Raw genomic sequence first — 20652 nt, forward strand, 5'->3', positions numbered from 1 at the left:
TAGAAACCTGTCTCCATCAAAGTGAAGAGACAGGATCACAATAAGACACGAGACACTGAAACAAGCTTTAAACGGAAATGACGTATGCTCCTGCACGTCTCCGTTTAAAGACGTTTTCACAGTGACAGAGACATCAGAGACTGTCCAACAGAGGAGACAACTGAGTTAACATACAGGAACTAAAACTATTGTTGTTAACTATTAACTATTAACTGAGATAGCTTTTATTTTTAACACACTGCTGACTATATTTCAAGTCATATATAATTTATATGCAAGTTAAACAGATATCTAAGATAAATATGGGAACTCTAAAAGTTATAAACAGTATAAATACGGCAAATATAGAAAGATTCAGACAAACAAATGAAAAACATGCGCACAGTGTAAACAGTATTGCAATTGGATTTTTGTAAATCAGAATCAGAAATACATTATTAATCCCCGCAGGGAAATTATTTTGGTTACATCAGCTCCCCAACGGCAAGTGAGACAGTAAGCAATAGCAAGAAAACCCAACTTTAACACTATATAAAACGATATCCTATTTTAACACTATATACACGTGTATATATAACAGTTAAGTAAAAGCAGTGACAGTAAAATAAAAAAAAACAAGTAACAGTGAACCATACAATATGCAAATCTAACACCTTATAAAGAATCATGTCTTTGGTTATATAGAGTAAAAAGTAAAAGACAGACGAATCTATAATCTAAAAGGAACTCTATGTACGTCAATGTTTACCATATATGCACAGTCTCACTCTGACTAGACATATTTTTATTTCAACACGTCATCAGTCTCCTTAGAGACTGTCCAACAGAGGAGACAACTGAGTTAACATACAGGAACTAAAACTATTGTTGTTAACTAATCATTTATTTATGACACATTATCAGTCTCTCTGAAAAACAAGTTACAAAAATAAAAGTCTGGAAATGTGTCCACTCTTGACAAGAAAGTATAACAGTTAATGTCTATTGACCACAACACATAACAATAGCTTTTATAGTTGCCCTTCATTATTTTTAACAAGTCATCAGTCTCGTGAAAGACTAACAAAAATTGCCACTGCTGACTATATTTCAAGTCATCAAGGCAGGAATTGGGTAAAGTTTTCAACTAGCAATAATCGCGCCTCAGATAAACCTCATAGGCTACGATACTGCCACTGCAAAAGGATACTGAAGCTCTGTCACAGAGGGGGTGTCTGTTACATCTACATACCCCTCTGTTAGGGTTGTACACATGCATACTGCACAGTGACTGGACAGGAAACTGGTTATATACATGGATGATACTTTGATAATAACTGTTCAGGGTAAATAACTTGAATACTATTTAAATAGAGTTAAACTGTGGGTAAATAAATGTTATTGAACTATCTTGTCAGCTGCTGACTGTGAGAGTGCTTCATATGTTCAGGTCAACATTGTGATAGTGGTAATAATTTCCATGTTTTGTCTTGTACCTGATGACAAAAAATTCCAGCTTGCTAAGAACTGCTGTAAAAATATCATATAGTAATATTTAAATTAGTAAATTATTATTTAAACTACTTAAGTTGAGCTTAAAATAATCATATCATATATTAATTATATGTTAGGAGTTTTAACCCTTTAAACCAGTATGTTTACATAGATCCACTCTGCTTTATAATTAGCGCCATCTGGTGGACAAATAGAGAAACTGAAAGTGAACAGTCCAAAATAAGAAAATCCTCTGACAAACTTCATGTAATTAAAAACAAATATATCTTCTTTGGATAATACTGTAACCACTCTTAACCATGGATCAACAGAAGAACAAATAATGCGTATAGAAAAGTTCTGCTTTATTTATTATTCTGACAAAGTTACAAGTCTCCTTAGAGACTGTCAAAAATTGCCGTCGCCGACTATATTTCAAGTCGTCTAGGCGGGGTATTGGGTAAAGTTTTCAACTAGCAATAATCGCGCCTCGGATAAACCTCATAGGCTACGATACTGCCACTGCGCAAAGCTGACGGCCTCTCTGCAGCCACACACAGGTCTCTCCGGACGATACACCTCTTTGTTATGGTGGCAACGTGGGCGGGACTTCAAGTGGACGAGCTTACAACATGTCGTTAGAAATATGAACAAGATCAACTGGTTCATTACCAGAGAACAGACACATGAACTAGAAACCTGTCTCCATCAAAGTGAAGAGACAGGATCACAATAAGACACGAGACACTGAAACAAGCTTTAAACGGAAATGACGTATGCTCCGTTTAAAGACGTTTTCACAGTGACAGAGACACAGACTGTCCAACAGAGGAGACAACTGAGTTAACATGCAGGAACTAAAACTATTGTTGTTAACTATTCATTTAGGTAGTTTTTATTTATGACACATTATCAGTCTCTTTAGAGACTATCAAAAATGCCACTGCTGACTACATTTGAAGTCATATATATAATATATATATATAATTTATATGCAAGTTAAACAGATATCTAAGATAAATATGGCAACCTTTAAAAGATATAAACAGTATAAATACGGCAAATATAGAAAGATTCAGCGGTATAAACAGAATGAACAGTACAAACAAATAAAAAACATGCGCACAGTGTAAACAGTAATGCAATTGGATTTTTGTAAATCAGAATCAGAATCAGAAATACATTATTAATCCCTGCAGGGAAATTGTTTTGGTTACATCAGCTCCCAAACGGCAAGTGAGACAGGAAGCAATAGCAAGAAAACCAAACTTTAACACTATATAAAACGATATCCTATTTTAACACTATATACACATGTATAAATAACAGTTAAGTAAAAGCAGTGACAGTAAAATAAAAAAACAAGTAACAGTGAACTATGCAATATGCAAATCTAACACCTTATAAAGAATCATGTCTTTGGTTATATAGAGTAAAAAGTAAAAGACAGACGAACCTATAATTAGAAAAAATATTGTATGTTCTCACTCTGACTAGACATATTTTTATTTCAACACGTCATCAGTTTCCTTAGAGACCGTCAAAAATTGCCATTGCTGACTATATTTCAAATCATCTAGGCAGGAATTGGGTAAAGTTTTCAACTAGCAATAATCGCGCCTCGGATAAACCTCATAGGCTACGATACTGCCACTGCAAAAGGATACTGAAGCTCTGTCACAGAGGGGGTGTCTGTTACATCTACATACCCCTCTGTTAGGGTTGTACACATGCATACTGCACAGTGACTGGACAGGAAACCGGTTATATACATGGATGATACTTTGATAATAACTGTTTAAGATATATAATCTAAATTGTATTTATATAGAGTTCAACTGTGGGTTAATTAATGCTATTGAACTATCTTGTCAGCTGTTGACTGTGAGAGTGCTTCATATGTTCAGGTCAACATTGTGATAGTGGTAATAATTTCCATGTTTTGTCTTGTACCTGATGACAAAAAATGCCAGCTTGCTAAGAACTGCTGTAAAAATATCATAGTAATATTTGATTCAGCTTTAAATGAGTCAATTATTTAAACTACTTAAGTTCAGCTTGAAATAATCATATCAAATATTAATTATATGTTGGGAATTTGTATGTTTACATAGATCCACTGTGCTTTATAATTAGCGCCATCTGGTGGACAAATACAAAGACTGCAAGTTACTGGTCCAAAATGAAAAATCCTCTGACAAACTTCATGTAATTAAACACAAATGTATCTCCTTTGGAAAATACTGTAACCACTCTTAACCATGGATGAACAGAAGAACAAATAATGCGTATAGAAAAGTTCTGCTTTATTTATTATTCTGACAAAGTTACAAGTCTCCTTGGAGACTATCAAAAATTGCCGTCGCCGACTATATTTCAAGTCGTCTAGGCGGGGTATTGGGTAAAGTTTTCAACTAGCAATAATCGCGCCTCGGATAAACCTCATAGGCTACGATACTGCCACTGCGCAAAGCTGACGGCCTCTCTGCAGCCACACACAGGTCTCTCCGGACGATACACCTCTTTGTTATGGTGGCAACGTGGGCGGGACTTCAAGTGGACGAGCTTACAACATGTCGTTAGAAATATGAACAAGATCAACTGGTTCATTACCAGAGAACAGACACATGAACTTTAGAAACCTGTCTCCATCAAAGTGAAGAGACAGGATCACAATAAGACACGAGACACTGAAACAAGCTTTAAACGGAAATGACGTATGCTCCTGCACGTCTCCGTTTAAAGACGTTTTCACAGTGACAGAGACATCAGAGACTGTCCAACAGAGGAGACAACTGAGTTAACACACAGGAACCAAAACTATTGTTGTTAACTATTCATTTAGGTAGTTTTTATTTATGACACTTTATCAGTCTCTTTAGAGACTATCAAAAATGCCACTGCTGACTATATTTAAAGTCATATACATAATATATATATAATTTATATGCAAGTTAAACATATCTAAGATAAATATAGCAACCTTTAAAAGTTATAAACAGTACAAATACGGCAAATATAGAAAGATTCAGCGGTATAAATAGAATGAACAGTACAAACAAATAAAAAACATGCGCACAGTGTAAACAGTATTGCAATTGGATTTTTGTAAATCAGAAATTAGAAATACATTATTAATCCCTGCAGGGAACTTGCTTTAGTTACATCAGCTCCCAAACGGCAAGTGAGACTGTAAGTAATAGCAAGAAAACCAAACTTTAACACTATATAAAACGATATCCTATTTTAACACTATATACACGTGTATAAATAACAGTTAAGTAAAAGCAGTGACAGTAAAGTAAAAGCAAAGTAACAGTGAACTATGCAATATGTAAATCTAACACCTTATAAAGAATCATGTCTTTGGTTATATAAAGTAAAAAGTAAAAGACAGACGATCAATAATCTAAAAGAAAGCAGAAAATATCTTGGATACACAATAAGGACTCCATATGCATTCCAGCTCACCATGTATGAACAGTTTCACTCTGACTAGATATATTTTTATTTTCAACACGTGATCAGTCTCCTTAGAGACCGTCAAAAATTGCCATTGCCGACTATATTTCAAGTCGTCAAGGCGGGGTATTGGGTAAAGTTTTCAACTAGCAATAATCGCGCCTCGGATAAACCTCATAGGCTACGATACTGCCACTGCGCAAAGCTGATGATACACCGGTACAGAGTGGGGAGTCATTCCGCTGCCTGCGTCCTTCAGTTACGGTGTCAGTATTTTTTTTGAAAACAGGGCCCACACGGTCCTCTGACCACAATAAAACACACACACAGATATAAATATAATCCACCGCTTCGTTTAGTTTGTCAAACGCTGGTTTATTTAAGTTTATTTAAAACTGTCGCCGTGTCGCAATGCATCATGGGATCCACATACTACTACGTTTGAATTGACAGCCACGCCCCCTGCATAGTTTCCCGCCTTTTAAAGGGGCAGGAATCATTTCATGTAGTGTACATGGGATTCAATAACAATACAAACCGACTACATTTATTATCTATTTGCATGTATTTTATACTATCGGTATAATATACTGCATTATATACACGGCATGATTTAGACATGAATTCCCGCTCATGGTAAAGCTATGTTGCTGAAACGCCACCAGGTGTCAGTGTAGACGAGGAAAAACCTCCTTTACACAGTCTATGAGTTAAACCTGCTCCACTATTTGTTAGAAGTAATTAAATGTGTATTATTAACATACCCCCAGAGAGAAATATAACGTTAAACAAAACAACAGGGTGTGTTTACCGACGGTAACGTCACCACATACTTCAATTAGGACGTTTAAAAGATGATTGAACCCCTGAGATAATTATTATAACTTTTAACCGACAGATTCATCACTTCTCACTATAAAAGCATTTTCATTTATTAACTATACAGCCAAGATGAAGCTTTATTTGTAGTTTAGTATATATTAGCCAGTACTATCTTAAAGTTTTCTCACCTGCCACCTTGAAAAGTCTGCTAAAACTTTCAAGCAGGGAAAAATTGAGAACTTTTCTTAGTGTTGCATCCAAAGTACAGAGATATTAATCCATAAAAGGGTGTTGAGGGTGATAGGTAACTTCCTCCTGTTCAGTATCTGTTTTTTTAAAAAAGAAATTAAGAAATAAATAAATAAATAAATAAAAGGTGATGCTGGCCTCAAGATGTGTAACCGGAATGAAAAATGGCCAGGCCGGAAATTAATTAAGCAGCCTCTTATTTACATATTTTACCTTTGCATTATACCGTATGTAATGGATTACCTTTCGTAATATTTCCTTAATAAATTCCATGTTTACAGAAGCCCATTAATTTTAAGCAGTGGACCAAAGATGATTTTAGACTGTCAACTTAGGAGGCATATGATTTTGCCTGAGAAAGCTTTACAGAGATTTACTGTTAGCACTGGTGACTCATGCTTTTTGACAATTATTTAAGCATGCATCTGTTAGAAAAACATATATTCCGCCCCCTTTTCCCGCCGTCACCTTTTCATTTCAATGTGTTACACTTTTCTAAAGGTCACACAGAGCTTTATGCCTGAAAACTGCAAGAAAATAAATATATAAAACCTCGAATCCTGTCCAGATTAACAAGTAAGTGTTTCAGTAGAAGTGCAAAGGAGCGCGCAGAGCTGATGCAGAAATTTCCACCATGAAAAGCCTAGGTTTGGGGACAAACATGTTCAATTCTTGCTGTTTTAAAGGAAAGTCCCCAAACTGGGGTTGCAGTGAGGTGTAATAGTAATAGGAGTTAAACCATTAATTCATTTAAAAATAAAAAGTCAAGATTTAAAAGACTCAAGACTCGGCTAAAGGATGCCAAAACTAGGGATGTCTGATACTGTACGTGTCTTTTGTGTCATGTCATAAGCCCTTAATAATGGTATGCACTTTGCGCGCTGTGCATTTGTGCCATGACACAAACAGTAATTTCACTCGGTGGATATTAGAAGCCCTTTCACTTGTTGTGAGGCTTCACTGGGATAATGCAGGTGCTTCTGGGTGCTCAGCAGATAAGCATTGGCGTGCCAGGTGTTAAAGCTGCCTGGGCTGACACATTAGACAGGGATTTTCTCCTGCCAGAATGTCAGGCCAATGAGGTTCATAGAGGTAGGCTTGGATCACTGTCAGGGACAGGTAAGTACGCAGATAAGGGGATTACACCATGTTTGCGCCAAGTAATCTCAAATGAATCCTGCCAGCCCCTGTTTCCTCCTCACCTGGAAATCCCAAATTTCTCTTTTCTCAACCCAAGAAACACATTACATGAACGGAGTTCAATTCACAAGATGATCCTTTTAACCAGGCTTAAGAAGCATTTGAGGACACATTGGGTTATGGTCATTTAACAAGTGTGACAGCAATAATCTCCTCTAATTCTCGGAGGTACCTGATTACTTTTTTGTATTAGTATTTCCTCCTTTATCACCAGCTCTGCCCAGTCAAGTGATGTGTGTGGGGTATTGTAATCACCTGGACCATGCCATAAATGAGAACTGGTTTGGTGGTTCCTCACTGTAAGGCTCAGACTTGACCTGTTGAACAAATGGTACTCTGCTGGAGCAGTTGAAGTCCTTTTGGGCTGTGGCCCTCCCCGCTGGTAGGCACAGAGATGAAAATAGAGTGTAACAGATGGCGTTGCTGTTTCCGCAATACAGCACAGGCTGCTGGGTAGCCCACATAATACCACGCCATCCAAATGGGGGCTCAGTGAGCAGCCCGTAGTCTTCACCATGCTGAGAGCCATTTTCCCCCTGAACCATCAATCACAAGGTTAAAAAAAATCAATGTCATAGTCAAGTCACAATCTAACCTATATTACAGCACGTGGAGCAGCTCATAGTAGCTTCAGTAAGACTGTTTTGACAGTAAAGTCTGTAGACTGAGTGTGCGCCAACTATGCTTATCCAGCTTAGACCACACAGTGCAGCTTTCTCTGTATAATCACACTTCCACAGAGCACGTCAAGGGCACACAAATTTGAATTACAGACATTATTGACTCAACAGGGAATGGATACGGTGCACACTTTGTGTAAAAGTGTGTGCATGCAAGCAGGTGTATATGTGTGTGTGCACGTTTGTTGACCTACACAGAGTGTAGTTGGACATAGACAGGGTATTGTATAATCTGTGCTGCATCACATCAGGATGGTTAGAGACATTTATTGATGCCGAGAGTCCCTCTGTTCCATCTCAGAGTGGGGCCACCTGGACAAAGCAGGATGAGCCCGGCCAACTGTGATTAGATTGTGTTATGAGCAGAGAGAGGAAAAACAATGACATTTTTCTTGGGCAAAGTGACAGCTCAGCTAGTGCAAGGGGACATCTGATAAGAGAAGACAAATGTCGCTCATGGTGCCTTTTAGTTTCTCCCTAAACTTCGAGGTCAAAGATGCAGTATTACTTTAGCTTCACTCTTCCATCCCACACACAGCAGTATGCTTTATATTCATCTGTAATACAGCATCTTTAATAATAAATCTTTGAATTTGAATATCATGTCTTTCCTCGCAGACTGTTCACACCAACCCACACACTGCTGCCTCCCTACTATTCCCAGCTTGTGGTTATTCCTAGACTGAGTCAGAATGGCACCATAAGCCTGTCTGTCCGCTTCATGCCAAACCTGATGTCTGCTTGTCGCACATGCCTTTTGTGAAGAATCTCAGCCCCGCGTGCAGTTAGCCATAGCTCAGTCGCTCTCACATCCTTTTCCTACCTCTGTAATTACTTATAAGTCACATTGACAGCTGCAGGCGCGCTTAGCTGGGTCAGAGAGCCATTCAAATCAAAGTGCTCCCTTACGCTTTAAATAACCTACCCCTGCCTCCCCCATTGAGTCTTTCTTCACACCTTTATCATTCACCACCATGACACTTTCCTGTGTCTGTGAACTGCTCCATCTGTTATCTCTGCATCTTTAGATTTTGCCACTACAGTAAATCTGGCAACCTTCACCTGGTGATGCAAAAAAAAAAAAAAAAACATAACAAAACTGATAGATAGTGACAATCCAGTTGCAATAGCAAGGGCACAACCAAGGGTACAACTGTGAGAATGTGTGGAGTACTGAATATGATATTACTGAGCAGGTGATTATACGCATAGAGCACGAGGCATTAGCATTCCAAATCTTGACTTTGGAAAAAGTCTTATGTTTCGTACTGAGAAATGCATAAGGAGTGTAGTTGCATCAGTCAGATATTACCTAAATAAACCCCCAACCTTGACTGTTAAATGTAATATGTATATACTGTGTGTCACTAGTTCCAGTGTCCTAATGGATTTGCTAATGATGTGTGAACCTGAATTAACAATTTGCTTATCTTCTGCACAATTCCTCATTATACTGGACTGTGTGTTTATAATGAATTCAACACTTCATGTGCAGAAAATGCAAATTCTTTCTGTCGTTATCATCAGAACAAGTCATAATATAACATATGTGTTGCAAAGTATGTGTTGAAAAGATATGAACTAAATGCAATGCACATGTGTGGCAGCAGGGTCAGACATCAATAGTTACACAGCAGCACTGTGTCTATTCAATATCTACCTCTTTACTGTATATGCCCACTATAACTATACTCTATATATCTAAATGTAGCATATGTACATACACCTCTGAGTCTGTTATGCCCCGTCTGTCTTTTGTTTATTGTTATAAACCATTTATTAAATGTTTATATGCTGCTGAATATGCAGACTTCAAGTGTCTGGTCGTTTCATCATTGTTAATTGATGAAATAATACAAGCCGTCACCAACAGAGGGCAGTCTATCCACATTGCAAACAGACTCTGAACTATGAACCTTGAATCTGATGTGACCACTACATCATTGTGGACAACTGAAATGCTGTGTCATAAATTAGGTTGTATAATGTGTTGATAGTCAAACATTTTACAGCCCCGGACCAGCTATGGGACACCGTGTGACAAATGGTACTGTTTGACACCAGCGTGATAACAGATCATCACTATTCAAGCAACATAAAGGCAAGCTGCAGGAAGGTATAGGCACATTGATCAAAATGTCATCACAGTCAGGCTATCTAGTAGAACAAAGTGAACTTCTATTCCACTTTAGTGAATTTAGAAAGCTTTGACTTGGCCTTTTCTGGCTACCGACATCCCCTGGGCTACCATGTTCCAAGACTCAGCAGGCTCATTACTCTTTAGACAAACAGGTTTGGACATATTAAACTCAAACCCACAACAACCCAGTTCTACCATGCCACGGTCCACTCTCTCAGCTCTATTTGTGATTGGGAAGTGTTTGTCTCGCTCTCTCTCTTACTCTATTGGGTGTCTGTTTGCCTGACACTTGTCTGGCTTGGCCTAGTTTCTCCTTGATCTCATCAGTCAATGTGAGGACCTGTGAAGGCCATCTTCCCATCTTGCTCTGTGAATCTCTGCCAGCTCTGTGCCTGTGTCAGCAGTTAGGGACTGACTCACTCCCACGCAGTCTCCAGTCTTTGCTCAGGGGCCCACTGGGCAAAGGCAGTACATCTCCCCAAACAGACAGCCTCATTTGCATGCCCATAAATCACTCACAAAACTGACACCCGGCCACACAACAAGGCATGACACAGAGCCGCGAAACTCAATGTGCCAAATTGCAGCGTTATGTGATATTAGACTTTAAGGCTATTCATGATAACCTCTTGGCTTATGATAGAGCCCATCAAGCTTGAGTAGTACTTACACATATGGCCCATATCTGAAATCAAAACAGCTTCAATCCCCTTTGCTGTAATGAATCAGAAATCAGTGAATTTCCCACTGAAAAGGACCTGAAACATATGGCTGATTCAGAGGCTATTACATATTCACAGGGCAATGAAAGATCGCTGCACTTTCTGAAACTTAGTTTGACTAAAGAGCTTCAAATTATACATCTTGTGATTAACGATTCAGCAGCCAAGGTACAGCAGGCACGCCAATGATTTGAGTTATAATGACTACTAATATGACTCTTGTAGGGACAAATGGGACTCAGTGAAATATAAATAAATAAGGACTTGTTATTCTTTAACATAGTTTTAAACCAAGCAATGTCCCCCAATTCCCTTTGCGCACTCATCTGTGTTCATTTGCATGAAATACAAATGGTTTATTTGTCTTTTATTTGGCTGTTTATTTGACAGGAAGATTACAGTTAACATCAGAGATGCTGCCTGTAGAATCAGCTAATTTACAATTATTGTCCCTCTGTGGACTTTTAGGTAATCACACGCTGATTTTAAAAGTACAGGGAAACAAAAGTTTAATATGATTCACATTTCAAGGTACATCATCATAACAGCACATACACAGGAACATAAAAGTAACAATAATTATAGTGATACCACTATTAAATCACTGTTAAAGGGTCAGTTCACCAAAGATAAAAAAAGATTTATGTGGTTTAAAGCTGTCTCTGTCACTCTTATCCAATAAATGTGAGTGGAAACTTGTTGCCGATGCTCAAAGGATCAAGAAATGACATTTGAAAAACTCGACAGCGATGTATCTTCCTCCAGAGAACTGACAGACATTCCCGTCAACAGTCACCGAGGACTGTTTCCTTCCAAAGGCAAAGCTTGGCAAGAGCTGTCTGTGCTGATGTCTGTTGATTATCTTGAATAAACAAGGGATTGTTTCTGAACAGACATACGCTGCTGCATTTTTTCCAGTGTTGTGAGTACCTTCAATGAAAAAAGGAGAAAAAAAAGAGGTGAGACATTTTGACATGACAGAGTAGTAAAAACAGAGCGGTAAAGTTAAAGGAAGGCTGAATTCCATGTAGCTCTTTTAGTTTCAGGATAATGGTATTGTGCATGATAACTCACTGTAGTATAATAACCATTGTTAATGTTATTAGTAACATAGGTATGTGTTTTTTTCCATTTCATATTATTCTATTTCAACTGAAATATGTCTATATGTGTGTGTTTCTGAACACTTTGCAAATAAAACCACAACTATCATGTCATGAGTTGGGAACATTTGTGTAAACTGATCCTTTAACTTTTCCCAAAATTGAATGTATCATGTGTTATTTCATTTTCATGAACTACATCCTTCATATTTTATAGAATATTTAGATTTTTTATTTGTTGTTGTTGTTGTTATGGTATGACATGGCAGAATTATGTAACTGTGTTTACCCTGATGGGGGCGGGAACCTCAGCGAGATTAAAACCCATTACCTTCTAACATTCCCTTTTTAAATACATTCTTTATTTGATTTGCCTGGAATGACCTGGTACCACCCCCCCCCCACTCCTCGGTAGACCCGGTGTTGGTTCCGGACCACACTTTGGGAACCACAGAGCGGGGCTTGCCGCCACACACCGCTCCCATCGCCCGCGGAAATATCTCTGTGCGTCGGCGAAAACGGACGACACAACTTGTTTCGTAACGACTCTTCTACTACTTGCCTCCTATTGTCTCCACACATACACACACATACACACACACATAGGGGCTTAGCCGGCGGTGAGTGTGTGGTGGGAGGGGGGATCATTCCTTTCCGTACCCGGTCGCGTCGGTTCTCCTCCAGTGCGCGCTTCTCCCTCCCTCCTTTACATTTCCTCTCCTCCTCCCACAGTCCAACATCCCCGATTTTCAAAACGCGATGACAGTCGAGGCGATCGCGTGAGCGGATCATCCCACAGGTGTGTTTCTGCCAACTGAGCCGCCTCGAACACACGCGCACACGCGCACGCACGCACGCCTGCATGCACACCTGGAAATGACCATGTGACTCCGGCACCTGGGCGTGGAGAAAGTCCCCGATATTGAAACCAGAGTCTCTTTTGTTGAGGAGTTGCCCGGGTCGCCTTTTCAACAGGAATTGACAAATCGCTCCAACCAAGTCGTCCGTGTGTTTTTCTTTTTCTCTTACGGAATAGTGCCTTGCTGAAAAGCTCTCACAGGACGCGCGACGAGAGTAAAATGTGAACTTCGTTACGGACTTCTCAATTATTATTATTTTTTATTTTATTTTTACACCAGTGTGGGAAAGAAAACAGGGTTCTTGAATATTTGGACTGCTCGCGTTCGTGCAACTCCTACTCTCTCTTCGCTCTTTTTCCAAACCAAGGTGAGTTCCCGAGGGAAGCGTGTTGTGTATCGTGTTAAAGTAGGGTTGGGACTATACGCTCCCGTGGTTTAGACACAGTATCAATTTCAAAACAATGTTACATACGAGCAGGAAACTTTGGATAGTCTTATATCACACGCCCCTGGAGCTTAAACCGTACCCAACCTCCACTAACATCGCAGCTCCGCGCATGTTACTGCTTTTTTTATTCTAAGTGTTGTATTTCCTAGAATAAACGCTGCAAGCAGCAAGCGTCAAAACACGGAATGCGTGGCTTTGAAAACGCTTATGAAATGTGTCATTGTGTTGCCGTGCATTGCTGTTAGTTGTCTGGGTGTAAACTTGTTCTGCTGTTAAACTCAACAGCTGTGTGTTTGAAGAGAGAAAACCAGTGTAGACATGCTCTTCCGTAAACCCATGCATTTCATCTCAGGATCACAGCATCTGCCCAGTCACCTCACAAGGAGCCGTCTGTCCCCACATACACAAGGCAATTTCAGTGAGGAATGAGCATGTGAACTGTGTTCCTCACCTCTGGACAGCAGGCTGTACATCAGCAGCTGAGAGGAGAAGAAGTAGTGAGCTTCGCCTTGTGTTTGTTTTTATCTTTTTTTCTCTCTTTCTCATGGAGAACAAGGAGACAGAAGCACTATTCATATCCCCGTTGAATCTCCTGTGCAGTTCAGTTCAGTCTGTGTCTTTCAGTCCCCGGCGCGGCCCTCAACCAGACCACTGTACTTCCTTGTTGTGTTTCTAAATAGTCTTTTTTATTCGTAGCCCCGTGGCGTCTCCCTCGCCCCTACTGTACATGGGATGCTACATCTCCTGGGGATTATTCCTATTAGATAACATTCTACAAGCAGTCTCATAGTGGGAATGGATTAGTGCAGGCGGGGGGCACGTGGAGGCAGGAAAGGCGGCTGCTGGTGGTGGTTGGAAGGGGGTCAGAGCAGGAGGTCAGTGCTCTAGTCTCCTGGCTGAGCGGGGATGGTTTTCCAATAGATGCCATCTGCTCACATGGACACACACAAGCAATTGAAAACCAAGCTGCCTCCTTGTCTTTTCCCTCTTTCTACCATCTCCCTTTCTCTCACTCTCTCTCTGTCCCACAGTGCTTCATTCAGGGTTTATCTCTTCCACACTGAATAAATAGAGACACCTTATCTGTGCAGAGGAGAGTGGTGATAAATGTTTTCTCCTGCTCCCCGCAAGGGTGGAAAAGACAAGCGCACCACGCTTCTTCATCATAGATGCTCTTTTCAGGGCAAGTGAATAGGAGACATTTCTCATTCAGGTCATGTTGGTGATTCAGGATTCTGCAAAACAATCCCAAAAGTGGGATGCAAGCTCATACCCTAAAATACAAGGGAACAGAGAACAACAAACAAAGCAGGCATGTCTATGGCTCCCTCCTTTTCTTTCTTGTAATAGGTCACTGGCTCTGGAAATGAAACTTTGTGGCGAGATCCACTCTGAGTATTTTTGGATCCAGTAAAACAACCTCTGACCAACTAAGGACGGAGGCAGTAAGCACTCAGCTGTTAAGCTCCTACATGTTTTGAGCGAGCCAAAGTCCATCCTGTCCTTCTTTTTTTTTTAACACGTCGTCTCCTGGAAGCACGCGACGCATTTCACTGAGTGTTCCAATATTTTCGAGGTCAAACGATTTTGAACTCATCCCCCGGTCTCTTTTTGTTTCCTTTTGCATTGGATTACTGACTTCTGTCATTTTCATTTTGAAAATAAAACCATAATCCTTCATAAGCGACATGCAATCCCATGCCTCCTGCTTTGCAGACTACAAACAGAAAAACAAGCCCCAGAAAAATGATACATGAATAGAGCCATTGGTTTATTGCAAGAGACTAATTTCAAATGACTAGTTAATCTCTTATTTTCTCGCCCCTAACTAAAACCAGGCAGCATTTGAAGTCATTATCATATTGCAATATCTGTCAGACCTACTTTCCCTTCTAAGAGCTGAAACATTAGCTACTGTTTGACCGATATCTCCCTTCTGACGAATGGACTTTGTAAACTTATTGGTCATAAAATAGGTGTGGCGCACATGAGAAAGATCCATATGCATTAGCTCGTTCCCTCGGCTTATCTAAAGTACACATAGACTTCAGGGGAGTGTGGGCAGATGCGTGAAGGGCGTGTCAGCCTGGCATTAGACTGCTGAAAAACCTGGGGAATAGAGATTTCCTCCAGATTCCAAGATAGGCTCGTCTTTTCATGTCTGAGGATTATCCTATGATGAGGGGACGTCATGCTGAGGTGGATTTCTGATCTTATCTCCGTCGGGTTTTACAGCTGCCACCCTTTGCCCTTGAACTTCATGGCCGTGTCCTAAACTATCCCCCATCAACAGCTTCATTTCTTCACCCCCCCGCCCCTCCTGCTCTCATGTGGTGTTGTTTGGACTTCGCACACCATTTCCTCGCCACCCTCGCCACGCAACACTTCTCCCCGCCTTATGTGTGCTCGTGATCGGAGATAACAAAGCTGACGTATGGCAGACCTACAAGGTGTGATCATGCTTATTCTCATGCTTACTCCCGCGACAGCAGGCTATGATGATGGGCTGTGTGGCGGGAGATATAGAAGCTTGGCAATCCAGAGTTTAAACTGTTCTGATTGCAGCCTTCCAAACCAAGCACTTCAGCCCAAGATAGCATGGTCAGGTTCAGCAGGGTCTACGTTTACCTCTAAAACAACCATGACACTCTCACAACCCACAGTCTTTCATCTATGTCCGTGGCTGACCACACCATGCACTCAGTCCATCCCGGCTTACTTTCTTCTCCACGCCGCTGCCAGCCCATGTTGATTTTTCCCTCACTGCTTTTCTTCTACCCTTACCTCTACCTTTAACCACCGTGACTCCTCCCTACGTGTTCAGTGCTTGGAGCATGAGTAAGAGGAACATGATGAATATTGTAAATACGCTCACATTCCTGAAAGAGATAAATGATTCACGTGGAGATGGAGCTGCTTTGATTGCTCGGCTGAAAGGTTGTGGGTAGGATGTTCCGCACGAGAACTGAGCACAAAAAACACACAAAAAATAGACGGGGGAGAGCTGAGATAAGACGGCTGATGTGATTTGAGGTTTAGAGACGTAGGTGGCCACTTGAAAAAAAAAGTTAGCACAGAGGAAAACATGATTTTCGTTGCTGTTCCCAAAGGCACTTTTTGGTTGTGTCTCCTGTCAGCAGCCTTGAGGTTACATATCTGAGGATTGAACAAAAGTGATGGATACACAGTGCAGACATCTTCCTCAGTCTACTTCCTCTCGCCAACTTCCCCATGGCAGCTGACCTGACAGACAGACACAAACACATTGTATTGCTGAGGCCTCTGATGCTACCTGTTCACTGGTGGCATGTCAACAAGCTTACCAGCTCAGACCACTGGCAAAAGCACAAACCCGGCCAGGCATTTTAGCCCGACCCTACAGAAGCAGGTATCTGTGAACGTATCAACAATGATAAGAGTGAGGGGTCACCTTGATTCCTATCCTGGGAAAATCTTAATCAGATGCTTTCTTTTCCAGGCTTGTATTGGCAGGAGAAAAGAGAGCAGGAAGCTAATTTATTTTTCGCTTTGGTAATTGAGCCTGGCACACATTGCTATCCATTTAAGCTCTTCAGAAGGAAGTTCATGGCGCCTGCTTCAATCAGTGCAATGTGGCGGGCGATGTTTAGTCCAGCTCCCTCGCTTTATGATGGAAAAATCAGCCCAGAGATCTCTCAGACTTTGACATATCAGAGATGAATTGATGCTTAATTTTGTGCATATTGAAGGTTGCCTGTACAGGAGCAGCAGTAGCCGATTTGTAAGGATTTGATCTGGGAACTGGAGGGTGGCCGGTTCAAGTCCAGCATGAACCAAAGTATGCAGGGTGGACTGGTAGCTGGAGAGGTGCCAGTTCACCTCCTGGGCACTTGAGCAAAGTACTGAACCCCTAACTAGTCCAAGGGTCTCCACATTTGCATGTCTATGAATCCTTTGTGTGTTTGTGGTTGTATTTTGGGTAAGATTACATGTAAAGAAAACTTGAGTGAAAAAAGAACTTCCTATCGAGAGGTCAGTAAAGCATCGATGCGGTTGATACATTTTTCTCAGAGACATTTGGATTCGAAATGGACCTAGAGTAGCTGATGACTAATGGAAACTGTAGAGCCACTTATTCCACCTGAAATGCATTTTCACTGCACTTTTTGTTCATAGCCGAGACTCGCTTGATGTCGAGTGCCATTTAGTTCTAACTAAAGCACCAGAGGGTGCAATTCATTTATATCCACAGTTAATCCTCAAACTGACCAATTTAGTCCTGCCAAGATCATTTTTAATTATCACCTCTGCTTTACAGCTAATATGACGTCCAGCTGGTTTATGTTAATATGATAGTTGCTGTGAAGTATTGGCCCTCTTTCTCTTTTATTTTTTGCACGCACACTGTGCGATTAATTATGAAGTACTTAATGTGAGCCGCAGCCAGGACTGGTGGGTGACAGATGCATGACGGGTCAGCGCGCTGGCGGCAGCTGGAGATGAAGGTCACGCTAACCTGCGAGAGCAAAAAGGAGGAAGATAATGTGGCAAACCGAGGAAGACACAGAGGGATGGTGTGTGCGAGTGTAACTTTAAAGAAGAGATGGATGATGCTCGTCGATCTAGGAAGTAACTGACTTCCAGAGTATGACTCTGAATAACTTTATTATGAATAGATGGTGCTTTAGATGGTGCTCCCTTTGTTGACATGAACAACTGATCAGAATAATATTCAAATTGAATGTTTACCTCTGGAATTTTAATGTTGCAACCACTTGGTATTTATTTATGTACTTTATTTATACATTTTATTATTTTAAAACAGGGTAGTTCTAACTGAACTGCCAGGTATTTGGGCGCCATTTAGTTGGATTTTGTATTTACACATGAATTTGACCCATGTCAACCCCCCTTTTATAATTACACGTGATAACATCTAAAACGGCATTAAATCTTTGGGCAGAATGTGCTCTGAAATAGCAGTAGCAACATTAGATCTTGAGGAAACATATGCTGTCCTTATTATCTCTGGCATCTGCTGAAATCTGCTGGCAGCTGGAAATGGACATGGAGATGGCAGCACTGCTGGAGGTTGGGTGTCTGTCTCTTGGTTGTCTGTTTCAATCAATATAAGGAGTCAGGCAAGTTTTTTGTGATGGAAAGATACGATGTTCCTCATACCTGTGCTTGTCTGCGCAAAGCTTGCATAGCTCTTCCTTTTTACCGTTGGTCATTATAGCTTTAAAATGAAATCTCAAACTGAATGGCTGTATTATATATGCTATAATAACTGTTTAAAACATTTCTCATTCATCTGCAAATTACATACTATACCTTCTCTACAGTATTCAGATCTATAATCGTAAGTATTGAGCTGAGATAATACATTGTATAGACAAAGCTGTCTGCCTTTATTACTCATAATGAAATGATATTATGAAAACCAAATCATTTCTTTGTCAGTATCATGTCCCTGTCTCTGTTAAATGAGGTGGGTATTGTGGCCTTTCAGTAGCCTATGATCCAAGAGGGACCTATTAAAATCTGTTCATACAGCAATTGTTAAAGTTACTGAGAATCTAGTTAAATGCCACTGGCTCTGTTGCTTCTCATCTGTAAACTGACAGACCGTTTTACTGTGGCAGCAGTCTAGGCAGCAGTAATAACACAGCCAAAGATACTGCCTTAACCTTAGAGACTGACATTTCGAAGTGACCACTGGTCACTAAAATTTGCGCTTGCTAATATCTGAGGTGGGATTTTGTGAGGTAACAGTAATGCCTTTTAAGACAAGTTGAGTTTTTTTTATTTTTTTATTTTATTGATCCCCATGGAGAAATAAGTCACCCAGTGCAGCAGCAAAAAGATTAAGCAGGGAAAAAACGATGTGTAGAACATAACGTAATCAGCAATAAAACATAAAAAATGTGCATAAACGGCAAATATGTAATAAAACAATGACGCAGAGACAAGGTGAACGTTGTGTTGTGTGCAGACTCATATAGGGCATTAGAATGACTCTGACATTTACCTTGGCTTTAACCTTGTTGCGTTGGGGTGATGTGGTGGACTAAAGGCAGAGGTGGAAATGTATACCACTCAGACTCAGACATGATCTACAGGAATGTTAGCTATGCCCGATCGGCCAACCGTGACCGTTTTTAGTATTAGAACAGTGTGGAAGTGTGTTTATAACTTCCTGTTTATGTAATGTTTCCATCTCTGAACACACTTTCTAGTTCACTTTTATCCGCCCTCTCTTTTATTCATTCTCTCGTGCTCCATAACTTTTTTTTTTTTTCCCCTGTTTAATCTTTTTTTATTCTTTGTCTTTCTTACTCAGTGTGTCTGTAGTCTGTGTGGATATTAATCCTGGTGCCTCAAATCTGCCCGGGGCTCGGAGCTGTCTTCTGAAATGCAGATCTGTGGAGGTGTCATCATAGCTCTATGTCTTGGGTGTCTGCGCTTGCCCCCCAGCCTCACTCTCCTATTCACGTAGCCGCGATGGCATGCATTATTCCTTACTGACTCATCTGGGCAGCCTCAAAGCTGTCCAGTTTTGGTTTCCTCTCATAACTTTTTTCAGCCAAAAAAAAAGGAAGTTGTTAGATATTTTATGCTGGTGTCTGCAAATCACGTAGACATGGTATCTGCATTTTTTTTTTTTTGTGTCCTTTCTCTTCCCTCATCTGCATACATTTGGACAGGCATGTGACGGTCATGCAGATAACAGATCAGCTTCTTGCATGCTTTTATTTTAGTCCTGTGACACATACCCAGTATTCCCCTTTTCACAGATCTGTGTTTACAGTCCCTCCACAACTGGCTTCCCAGCCTCTAACTAAAGCTAAATGATAGGCCTGGGAGAAATGACATCAGAGTCGCAGCCGCATACCCCTGTAAGAATGCCTAAATATTTACAGGCCCTCATAACACATGCGAGCTTTACCGCTCAGCCTCCCATTTGTTCAGCCTGTAAGTTTTTTAAAAACTCAGCCCTGTGGTCGCTTCCTTCTGCTGCAGCTACGTCTATTCTACGTCCTGTCTGGGCAGATCCCACGTCATTGATCCTTCTGTGAAGCCGGGCTCTTTAATTACAGTCATTAGCCGGAGTAGATGCTGCTGCTGCTGGGGTTAGAGAACCCTATTACCGAGACCTTGTCTCCTTCCTCCCCACACGGCGAACAGCCTAATGCTGCTTGCTTGTGCGTTCTGTGAAAACAAGCTGCAGTTACAATGTTTACAGAAAACAGGCTGCCAAATTGGATCCCCAAATCACAGAAGTCTCACCAGGAGACATTTCCTCCCTTTTCACTTTGATCCTCTTTCAATTGAATTTGGAGAAGCGTGCCATTCCAGTAACAGATTGAAGCAAAGTGGGGTGTAAGAGGCCATGTCGGTGTGGCGTTTTTATGTTTATCGATGGACTGGTGCAGGCTTGTGGCACGACCAGACCAGAGAAGCCATTTGCCCATCACTCCAGACCTCCATTAGGATGTGTTCTGTCCCCCTCC

At 40.7% G+C, this 20652-nt stretch overlaps 1 protein-coding gene and 5 non-coding genes across 6 annotated transcripts in view; 1 reads left to right on the forward strand and 5 right to left on the reverse strand.

Annotated features, from left to right (window-relative positions):
- Nucleotides 1–1047: 1047 nt before the first annotated feature.
- LOC113744256 (U4 spliceosomal RNA) lies at nt 1048–1187 on the reverse strand. Its single transcript, XR_003461395.1, has one exon. It is a non-coding gene; the product is annotated as a U4 spliceosomal RNA (small nuclear RNA).
- Nucleotides 1188–1866: 679 nt separating this feature from the next.
- On the reverse strand, nt 1867–2007 carry LOC113744289 (U4 spliceosomal RNA). Its single transcript, XR_003461422.1, has one exon. It is a non-coding gene; the product is annotated as a U4 spliceosomal RNA (small nuclear RNA).
- Nucleotides 2008–2998: 991 nt separating this feature from the next.
- LOC113744260 (U4 spliceosomal RNA) lies at nt 2999–3138 on the reverse strand. Its single transcript, XR_003461399.1, has one exon. It is a non-coding gene; the product is annotated as a U4 spliceosomal RNA (small nuclear RNA).
- A 669-nt stretch (nt 3139–3807) lies between these two features.
- Nucleotides 3808–3948, reverse strand: LOC113744253 (U4 spliceosomal RNA). Its single transcript, XR_003461392.1, has one exon. It is a non-coding gene; the product is annotated as a U4 spliceosomal RNA (small nuclear RNA).
- A 1053-nt stretch (nt 3949–5001) lies between these two features.
- On the reverse strand, nt 5002–5142 carry LOC113744262 (U4 spliceosomal RNA). The gene has a single exon (XR_003461400.1). It is a non-coding gene; the product is annotated as a U4 spliceosomal RNA (small nuclear RNA).
- A 7429-nt stretch (nt 5143–12571) lies between these two features.
- plxnb2b (plexin b2b) overlaps nt 12572–20652 on the forward strand; it is a 119375-nt gene continuing 111294 nt past the window's right edge. Inside the window, exon 1 of the mRNA XM_027273027.1 lies at nt 12572–13078. The gene's annotated coding sequence lies outside the window, so the exon portion shown is untranslated. The remainder of the gene's footprint in view (nt 13079–20652) is intronic.

Source organism: Larimichthys crocea, chromosome XXI, assembly GCF_000972845.2.
Source record: "Larimichthys crocea isolate SSNF chromosome XXI, L_crocea_2.0, whole genome shotgun sequence".
Taxonomy (NCBI): domain Eukaryota; kingdom Metazoa; phylum Chordata; class Actinopteri; family Sciaenidae; genus Larimichthys; species Larimichthys crocea.